Genomic DNA, 9,185 nt, shown 5'->3' on the forward strand with positions numbered 1-9,185 from the left:
ATTGGTCTTACTGACTACAGAAATTTATAGACTAAAGAGGTCAGATGTCAATTCTATTGCAGAACATTTCTAAAAAACTTTGTTACGCTTATATGATGCTTTTAACTAATGCTACCTCTCTGGACACTAGGACAGCATCAGGAAAATCATAATTTATAAATTAGGGGCCAGGGGAAAGGCCAAATAATTAATCAGCTTTATTCCAGCTCTTGCCTCTCTCTTACAGGTAATAGACATATTTGTGTGACTTGATAGCACATGCTAGAGCTCTATCTAAGAAGGCTCCTTTCTCAGAATATGCAACTTTCCTGCTAAATCACATAGTCTCTTTTTGAATGAAATGAAATGAAAAAGAATCTCACTTGCTATCACTTATGGACAGAAGTCAGATGCTAATGTCACTCAGGGCATTGTGGCAAGGTCTCCAACCTGACAATTGTTTTTGTGCCTTAGGGAACAGCAAAAGGCAGTGCGTGAGCTTGTTATCAAATTATTGCTATTTTCCAAAGACATGCTTCCTAGGTTGGGTCACTTTGAAAAGCAAGTAGTCTCTCTAGGTATGTGGATTTTTATGTGCATACATATCTATTTTGAATCTTATAACATGGCTCGTCTAATTACATTTTGTATCAGGGTAGTAGGGATATCCTCATGAAGACAAGAGACTAACAGTGTACGCTGCATTGGCTCTCACCTAGGGTCTCCAAGATTTCCAGCAGAGATGTGCACCACGCTGTGATTCGCTTTGTCTAAAAAAAGAGTTTATATTTGGACTAGTTCTGCCACCAGTAATTTGGCACTAATTTTAATCTACAGTGGACTTGAAATTACTTCCTTGCCTTATTAGATTTTAAATCTTTTAAAAATGAAAATTATTTCATGGCAGAAACCTCACAAAAAATGAAAATCTTATAATTTCTTTTTTTGGTCAGAGTTCTTGCATACTCTACTGACTTCAAATATCGGTCTCCCATTAAGTAATGCCCTTCTGATGAGCATAGCATCAGACTATTGATTAACTGTGGTAACTGAATGCCATGATCAGGAAGTCATATTCTTCAGAAGAAATGAGACTAGAATGTGTTCACAACTCAGGGCCCTGGTTGGATCCCTATGCTTTTGTTTTGTTTTGTTTTTGTAAATTAATAGTCTTTATTTTTTGAGGAGTTTTAGTTTTACAGAAAATTGAACAAATAGTCTGAAGAGTTCCCATATACCCCTTCTTCTCCCTCTCACATTCTCCCTTATTAATACCTAATTCATAATTAGTGTTAAGTCCTTTATCAAATATACGTTTTGCAAATATTTTCCCCCAGTCTTTGGCTTGTCTTTTTATTCTCAGAACCATGTCTTTCACAGAGCAGAAGTTTTAATTTTACTGATGTGTAACTTTTAATTATTTTATTCATGGATCATGCTTTAGGTATTGTATCTAAAAAGTCATTACCTTTTCAAAGTTTTATAGTTTTGTGTTTTATATCTAGTACTATGATCGATTTTGAGTCAATTTTTGGGAAGGGTAAAAGGTCTGTGTCTAGATTTTTTTTTTTTTTTTGCATGAGCATGTCCAGTTGTTCCAGCAATACTTGTTAAAAAAGACTATCCTTTTTTCATTGAATTGTCTCTGCTTCTGTGAAAAAGATCAATTGACTATATTTGTGTGGGCCTATTTCTGAGCTCTCTATTCTGTTCCACTGATCTGTTTATTCTTTCTCAATACCACATTATCTTGATTACTATATCTTTATAAGTAAACCTTGGAACCACGTAGTGTCAGTTTTCTAACTTTGTTGTTCTTCTTCTATATCATTTTAGCAATTTGGGGTCTTTTGTCTTTTACACACAAACTTTAGAATTAGTTTGTCAATGTCCACAAAGTAATTTGGTGAGATTTTTAGTAGGATTACATTGCATCAATAAAACAAGTTGGGAATAACTGACATCTTGACAATATTAAGCCTTTCTATACATGAACATGGGATATCTCTTCATTTATTTAATTCTTCTTTGATTTCTCTCATCAGTTTTATAGTTTTCCTCATGTACATATTTTGTTAGATTAATGCCTAAGTATTTCATTTTTGGGTGTATGCTAATGTAAATGGTAATGTGGTTTTAATTTAATTGGTGGTATATAGGAAATCAATTGACTTCTGTATATTAACCTTGTATCCTGAAACATTGCTATATTTGCATACTAGTTCTTGGAGATATTTGTCAATTTTTTTTTCAGATTTTCTACCTAGACAATCATGTTATTTGTGAACAAAGGCAGTTTTATTTATTTCTTCTGAACCTGTATGCCTTTTATTTAGTTTTCTTCTCTTACTGCATAAACTAGGATATCCAGTAAAATGTGGAATAAGAACATGAAAGGGGACATCCTTGCCTTGTTCCCAATCCTAGGGAGAAAGCAACTGTTTTGCCAAAAGTCCATATTCTATTATAAAATTGTGAAAGCTATGGTTATCTCTACCTGACATTCACTAACCTTCATGGAGAAACGCTATGCACAGCAGTGTGCTAGAACCCTTTTTCCACCTCCCAGCCCCCATCGAAAATCAGGTTGAACATCTACTAAAGGAAACCATAAACAAAACAAAAAGCCCTCGGAATGGGAGAAAATACTGCAAACAAAGCAACCGACAAGGGGTTAATCTCCAAAATTCACATTCAGCTCAATATCCAAAAAACAAACAACTTAATCAAAAAATGGGCAGATCTAAATAGACATTTCTCTAAAGAAGACATACAGATAACCAAAAAGCACATGAAAAGATGTTCAACATCACTAATTATTAGAGAAACTCAAATCAAAGCTATAATGAGGTATCACCTCACACCAGACAGAATGGCCATCATCAAAAAGTCTACAGACAATAAATGCTGGAGAGGGTGTGGAGAAAAGGGAACCCTCCTAAACTGTTGGTGGTAATGTAATAGGTACAGCCACTATGGAGAACAGTATGGAGGTTCCTTAAAAAACTAAAAATAGAACTACCATATGACCCAGCAATCCCACTCCTAGGTATATACCCAGAGAAAACCACAATTTGAAAAGATACATGCACCCCAATGTTCATTGCAACACTATTTACAACAGCTAGAACATGGAAGCAACCTAAATGTCCATCGACAGAGGAATGGATAAAGAAGATGTGGTATGTATATATACAATGGAATATTACTCAGTCATAAAAAAGAACAAAATAATGCCATTTGTAGCAATATGGATGGACCTAGAGATTGTCATACTGAGTGAAATAATTCAGACCCAGAAGACAAATATCATATGATATCACTTATATGTGGAATTTTAAAAAGGGTACAAATGAACTTGTTTACAAAACAGAAGTAGAGGCACAGATATAGAAAACAAACTTATCATTACCAGTGGATAAGGCAGGGGAGGAATAAATTGGGAGATTGGCATTGACATATACACACTACTATACATAAAATAGATAACTAATAAGAACCTGCAGTAAAACACAGGGAACTCTACTCAATACTCTGTAATGGCCTATATGGGAAAAGAATCTAAATAAGAGATTAGATGTATGTATATGTATGGCTGATTCACTTTGCTGTACACCTGAAAATAACACAACGTTGTAAATCAACTATACTCCAATAAAAATTTTTTTAAAAAAGAACAGAGTTCATGGTTCACTTGGAGTTCCAAGTCTACTGGAGTGGCAAACTTTTACACAAATAAGTATGGGGCAGGTTATCCTGATAGTATAAGCAAAGAACAACTAAGGCTGAGAGAATTTACAATTATATGATTAGAGTGATACAATGCAAATGCATACTATTTGATAGTAGAAGCCATACTCTATGTCCAATAAGGGGCACAAAATAAAGTCTATAGGGGAGTTACCGTTTGGTGTAAGACAGTGAATATTTTTAAATGTTGCATTTCCTGTTTCAGGTTCTAAGAAAAAAGAAATGCAATGAACAAAAAGGATTGCAGGAAATGAAGGCATGAGCTTCTAGATATTTACAGACATCAGAATGTCTTTAAGGTGTTTGCAAGGCAAACTTCAGAAGCAATAAATTTTATTTTAATTACTTATTTTGTTATTATTTATCTTTTTAAATTCAGATGACAATTATCTATCTAGTTTTTCAACAGATTAATAAGTATCCAGTTTTTAACAGGCTCATTTATTTCTCTAAGGATTCCAGTCTTATTGAAAGAGTCACCTGTTGGTATAGATCCATAAAATCATTAACCAACATTACAGGCTTATAATTAGTACTTGTAAAATTGTACCAGTATTACCAAGATCCTGAAGATTTCTGCAAGAAGTAATTTTTCTCCTTATTTAATTCAAAACCAAAACTTTTCCTGACACCAGGTAAGTCATCTAGTGAAAATTCAGACACAAGGCAGAAAAGCACACCTCACCATCATTTCTTTGCCTCGTTTGGGGCAATTGATCAGTATGTTTACAGTCTCTGACAAAAAACTACTCTCCTACTATGTCCTAGATATAAGTGAGTATTTATCAAATATCACTGGGTTGTATTTATTAATACAGAAAATAGTCCCTCTTCTTCCTTGCTCATCTAAGAATGAGTTACTATGGGAACAATGGTAGATCTGTGAATAGTCTAGTAAAAATATTCCACTTAACAGGGATTCCTAGCACTTTATTCCTAAGAAAAAGTTTGCTTAGAAACCTGACATTTTCAAAAACCAAACATTTAAAAAGTCATTTAAAAGCTGTGCTTTTAAAAATACTTCTCAACATTAAAAAAAAAAAAAAGCTCTGATTAGGAAGCTTACAAAATTCTGATTGATATACAGCATACTCATTTAGATATTCTGGCCCATATTTAATTTGGCAGGAGTATAAAATGAATTATCTATGGAGAATCTGTAAAGATGGATGCAATTATGAATAATTTTTTTCAGAATTAGCAACTAACTGATACAAAAATGTATAAGCAGCACAGTAGTAGCTTTGTTTGTACATGTTAACAACTGGCTTGATCACAAGGGATACTCACCTCAAATATTTGAGGCCTCTGTCTACATCTAGACAAGTGTTATCTAGGGCCTCTTTCATCTGTAACATTCTATTTTCTAACAAGTCCCTTTTCCTCCCATAGAGAACACAGACTACCTAGAATAATTAACCTACAGAGCTACTTAGCAGCAACAGTACACTTCACGATATGTTGTTCCCAAAAGATCGCATTTCCCAAATAGTCAGGAATGAACAGCTGATTCAAGTAATTAAAAATTATATTTAAATGACATCAAGCAAATGGTTTTCATTAATATACATCCCAACAATAATTTTGGTATTTTGTGTCATCATTGACAAATATTACAGTTACAGAAGAGTATCAGACTCCATTAAGTTTCAACATCTGTGTTCCTTTTCACAGTGTGGATGTCAATTTGGTTAGTGAATGCTATGAAAAATTCCCTTTTACTCACTGCTGAATCTCAAGTACCTGGCAGAGTACTTGACACATAGAATATATCAGTAAATATTCCCTAAATGGATAAATGAATAAATGTTCACATTAGGTAGAAGTAATTGAAGCAAAATAAATAAAAGAGAAGTAAAAAATTTTTAGTGCCCATTTATGTGATGCCAGATGTTACGCTTTACATCTCACCTATTCTCTGCAATAGTTGAAGAAATAGGACTTCGGGAAGAGTAAAATGAATTGCTTAATTGTTAACAGTCAGATTTCAACATTTCATTTTTAATAAAGCAGTGACAGAGAAAATTTCATTTTTATTTCTAATTCTTTCACCTTTAATTACTACTACATTTAGAAAAGTATCCTTACCTTGAATAAACTTATTTTCTTTCAATGACTATTAAAACCCTATTTATAACTACTGTCACCATTTCACTAATCTGTGCAGCATTTAAGTAACCAGAATCGATGATACATGCTTTGTCAGGAAAAGAAAGGAAAATGCCTCATGGATTTGCAAAGGTTGTAATCTTTACAGGTAATGATGACATATCAGAAAGCATTTGAGGAGTTGATAAAAAGAAACTTTTAATTATAATTATTGATTACCCTTTTCTGCTTCTCTTTCTAAGAATAAAAAAGGGAGAGTAAATGACAAAAGTTTTTTTTTTCTTGCCAGTAATCTCAACTAAAGATACATCTTCAAGTGTTGCTTTCCTAGAGTAATAACAAAACGAACTAAGGTGTTTTGATTCTTGAGCCCAGAGGGCTCCAGTGTGAAGTAAATTGATTTCTATTGTTTCTCCTACTGAGAATGTGTGTCTACAGTGCAGTTACTCTTACATGATTTTAATTAATGAGTATGAATCAAATGTATTCAGAGTTTACCCAAGAATAGTGAATTCTAGCAACATTTGCAAGGTATTTGAAATGATTCTTTACCTTGCTGCTGGTTCTAAAAAGCAAGTTCTGCCACCATTTTGGAGACCTGAGCAAAACATAGCACACAAACTGTTCTCCCAGATTTACAGAATAAGTGAGACTAACAGTGCTAGAGAATCAATTTTTTAATGGCCCAACATTGAGCTGGGATTTTCTCCAAGCCTGTATCACATGCTCCTCCAGCAGAACTTAAATTTGGTTCAATATTCTTACCTCTGGCTCTGACTTCATAAAAATAATACTGAGTTTTGGGAAATCCTGTGAAGGCTGACTAATCAAATATATTTAAATATTTTCTTAAAATATTTCATGTCTATTATGGCAAAAAAACATGGCACCTATCTTTCACCAGTTCATTTCAGTTCAGCAAACATCGTCTAGTACCTCTGCTAGGAAGGCAGGATTCAAAGACAAGGTACGGTCCCATTTCTTCCAAGAGCTTATGTTAGCTGTAATGCTACTCATTTTGTCAGCCCCTTACATTTTATTCATTAGGGAAAGCCAGTGACGTAGATTGATTGATAGATGTTTGTACTGCACTATTTTTTATTGAAATCAGCCTCACTGCATTTAAAGTGTAAGCTCCTTGCGGACTGTGTTTACTATTTTCTCCCCAGAGCCTAGCGAGGGCCTGACACATGGTAAGTTTTAACGCACATGAGTTGAACAAATGTCTTTGGTGGAATAAGAGAAGATTTTTTCCTCCAGGCGTTACCATTCCTGGAATGGAGAAACCAAAGCATTCATAAAATACATGTTTTTGCTTTCCCTTTGAGAATTTTAGTGTGTTCTTGAGCAACAATATAACTATTTAAAAAAATTATTTATTTGTGCAAGTTTGTTCTATTCCATTGTCTAAAATATTTTTGTTTGGTTTCTGTCCCCTTCAAACTGTTTGATGTGAATTGATGTGTATTGATCATCTACCCTAAGAGTTCTCACTGCTTAAGCATGTAGCAGATAGAAGAAGGATATAACTATATTGTCATGTTAGAATAGCTTTTAAAATGTCAATGAAAGGGTTCAAAAACAGAAACACTCAATAAAGTCTGTCTGGTCAGCATGATAAGCTATGACTTTATATTCCCAAGCACAAATTAAAACATTAATTCCAACAGCTTTGTTGCAACGGTAGTTTATCACAAATCCTCAGTGTTCAATTTTTCAGCATTTGTCAAATGTCCTGCCTATACACATCGTAATGATTCACTTTGAATATTCAAATGCTTGAGTTTTCTCTTGTATTTTATAATTAAAATAATAACAAAATTATTTTGGTTTCTGTTGGCAGTTTCCCTATAAACATGTGGTGTTTCTTTGGGGCTCTTTATACTTTAATGAGAGTACGGAATGGTCTTCTGTGAGCCTGTACCTACCAGTTATTACAGAGATAAAAAACATGAAACAGCATGTCTTTGCCACCTGTGAATTTAAAAAAAAAAATCTAAAAAACAAAATATCTTTTGGATGGATATATATCTTTTTATTCTGTTCAGTAGAAAATTTGGCTCTCTATATTGCTCAAGACAATCTTCACATGGGTTATATAACCTCCACTTAAAATTTACCAATAGCAATTCATTTGTTTAAAGCAAAAACAATTGCTTAAAAATAGGCAAAGCCATTTAAGTGGAATTTACTTATCTCAAGGGCAGTAGACTTACATCACTTATTCTAATGTTCTGAGTAGATTTGTAATTGCTCATGTTTGATGGCAACTTTCTTCAACTTTGCTATTTCTTGCCATCATTAGCTAATGGGATTTGGAATTCCAAGAAATGATGTTTGGGATATGAGTAGCAGACAGGCCACCTACCAAAAATCCCCTCTAATTCAGAGTATTTGACTTACTAACCAGGCTGAGTTGATCACATTTCAAATGTAGATTCAGAAACAATTTTGTTACGTATAAGTACATTATAAGGAGAAAATGAAAAACACAAAGTCTTACTAGAATCACCATAATAGATGGACTCTATTTCTAATTTTTTTTGAAAAACAGATTCAACCCCACTATTTTATTAGACAATCTAAATATTATTTTGCTTTATATTATGCTATTCAAACTATCAAATTACATAGTCCCCAACTTTTTGAAATAGTTTGTGTACATCTAGAAAATAAAACCAAAAAATGTTACTATATTTCCTTCTCTCTAAAGACATTTTGCAATAACAATAAATATTCTTACTCTGTAAATAAATCAATTCTTTCACAGATTTACTGGTTTGTGTGAGTTTAGTTCAGTGTAGCATATTTTTTCATTAGTTGTAAAGAGGGAGCCTTCCCCATCCCACCGAATAAACATATACATTGAGGTAAATAGTTCAGAAGACAAAGAGTGACTCTTGCCTGAACTATATAAGCTGGAGTCAGCTATGCTAGTCATAATAGTGAAGTGCTCAGAAAAGTCACCGAAGTAAAGCTGGTGAGTGAGAGGAAAAAAAAGATCCAGAGCCTATGATTCTTTAAATGACCATGCTAATGAGGTCAAGGAAATGAGTTTTATACTGACTCAGAGGGATGAGTTTTGTTTGCTCTTTTTCAGAAAGAACCGCAGAGGGCCGCCCAACTCAAGCCAACTCTTGCTAAGGAATGAATAACAAAGAGGAAAGAAAAAAGCAGAATAGATGCATACTTTTGAAATTATTTCTACTGTAAAAAACATCATCTCATGTAACCCTGCATTGATTCATGATGAGTGAGCATCTTTATCTTTTATGAAGAAGAACATTTTTAAAAGAAAAGTTGCCCTAATCTGGTTTGATAAGAAATTGTGTTGGTAAAATAATTCA

The sequence above is a fragment of the Mesoplodon densirostris genome, chromosome 8 (genome assembly GCF_025265405.1).
Source record: "Mesoplodon densirostris isolate mMesDen1 chromosome 8, mMesDen1 primary haplotype, whole genome shotgun sequence".
Classification (NCBI taxonomy): Eukaryota; Metazoa; Chordata; class Mammalia; order Artiodactyla; family Ziphiidae; genus Mesoplodon; species Mesoplodon densirostris.